Source organism: Zerene cesonia, chromosome 25 (assembly GCF_012273895.1).
Source record: "Zerene cesonia ecotype Mississippi chromosome 25, Zerene_cesonia_1.1, whole genome shotgun sequence".
Lineage (NCBI taxonomy): Eukaryota > Metazoa > Arthropoda > Insecta > Lepidoptera > Pieridae > Zerene > Zerene cesonia.
In genome coordinates this window covers 439,426-440,873 of record NC_052126.1, presented here as the reverse complement: position 1 = coordinate 440,873, position 1,448 = coordinate 439,426, and the positions used below count along the sequence as shown (strand labels likewise).

At 35.4% G+C, this 1,448-nt stretch overlaps 1 protein-coding gene across 2 annotated transcripts in view; it reads left to right on the top strand.

Annotated features, from left to right (window-relative positions):
* Positions 1-1,448, top strand: part of LOC119836777 (juvenile hormone epoxide hydrolase-like) — a 19,694-nt gene that overhangs the window by 15,709 nt on the left and 2,537 nt on the right. The gene's annotated exons all lie outside the window — the stretch shown is intronic.

Below are 1,448 nucleotides of genomic sequence, written 5' to 3'. Positions count from 1 at the left end.
ATACAGATCCTTACAGTAGATTTTTGCGTAAGAGTAACATACATATATTCAAGCTTTGACGTTTATAATATTCGTAGAATTTATCATGATAGATGCTGATATGAACACCTGCTATAAATACAATCTACGTCATAACTGTAGGCTGTTACTTAAAGAAAACATCGCGACTAACAGGCATCTAGTACCAAAATATAGGTCATTGGATCAATATGGACTATGGCCTAAAAGCCTCCATCATTTTGATCACTATTACTCCGACAGATTAGTTCAAATGACTACTACAGGATTCGAAAATCAATCATATATAAAGAATAGAATAAAAAATGGTCCTAAGGCGGTTCTAAACGAAGTAAAATGATAAATTTTGAAGTTGAAGTCTTATTATACGTATCTTATCTTCTTTCTAGATGCTTCGCTTGATACTCCTTAGTGCCTTGGCGGGTGTCGCTGCACCAATACTATACTTCTACTTCCAAAGCCCCCCTCCGTTACCAGACATCGACCTGGAAGAGTGGTGGGGGCCCAAGCTAGCCAAATCAAAATATAATGACAGTATCGTACCTTTCCAAGTAGACTTTAGTAATTTGGTAAGAGATTGTTTTGTTGAATAGTCTTAAAATATAATGGTTTTTTATTAGGCTAAAAGTGTAAAACTAATTTATTTTAATTTCAAGATCGTCAAAGACATCAAGGATCGTCTACGAGACCGCCATCCGCTGACTCCGCCGCTGGAAGGGATAGCTTTCGAATATGGCTTCAACAGCAAGCAGCTGGAGTCGTGGCTGAAGTACTGGGCGGAGGAATATCCATTCAGGTTTGTATTCTTTATATTTATGTATGAGAGTTCATGATTTTACTATGATATTTTCTCCTTGACTACGCTGTAAAGATTTTAATTATTTTGAAGTTCTTTCAATGAAAATATATAGGCACTGCAAAATTCTGTAACAATTACCATTGATTCTTTATGTATCTACTTTGTATTTCAGCGCTCGTGAAAAATACATGAACCAATACAAACATTACAAGACAAACATTCAGGGCTTGAATATACACTTCGTGAGAGTAACGCCAGAGGTAAAGTATAGTGTCAAAAGATGTTTTTATAAATATTGATTTACAGCTTTTTAAATAATAAATTACGCAGGGTGTACCTGATTTGAAATTACATCAAGAAAATAAATAAAATAAGAATATTAATTGATCCCATCTTATCACGTACAATTTTTCAACCAACCCTTCTATATTTAACCTTGTCGTTTTTATAACGTCATATCTCTATGCCGCATTGCGACATTAAAATCGACTCTAAGTACACTACAAGACTCTTTAATTTTAAAGCTACGGAATTTTCAACTACATAATATTTGACGTTCAATCAGGTACCAGCAGGTAAAGAGGTGGTGCCACTGCTGCTTTTGCACGGATGGCCAGGGTCATTCCTGGAG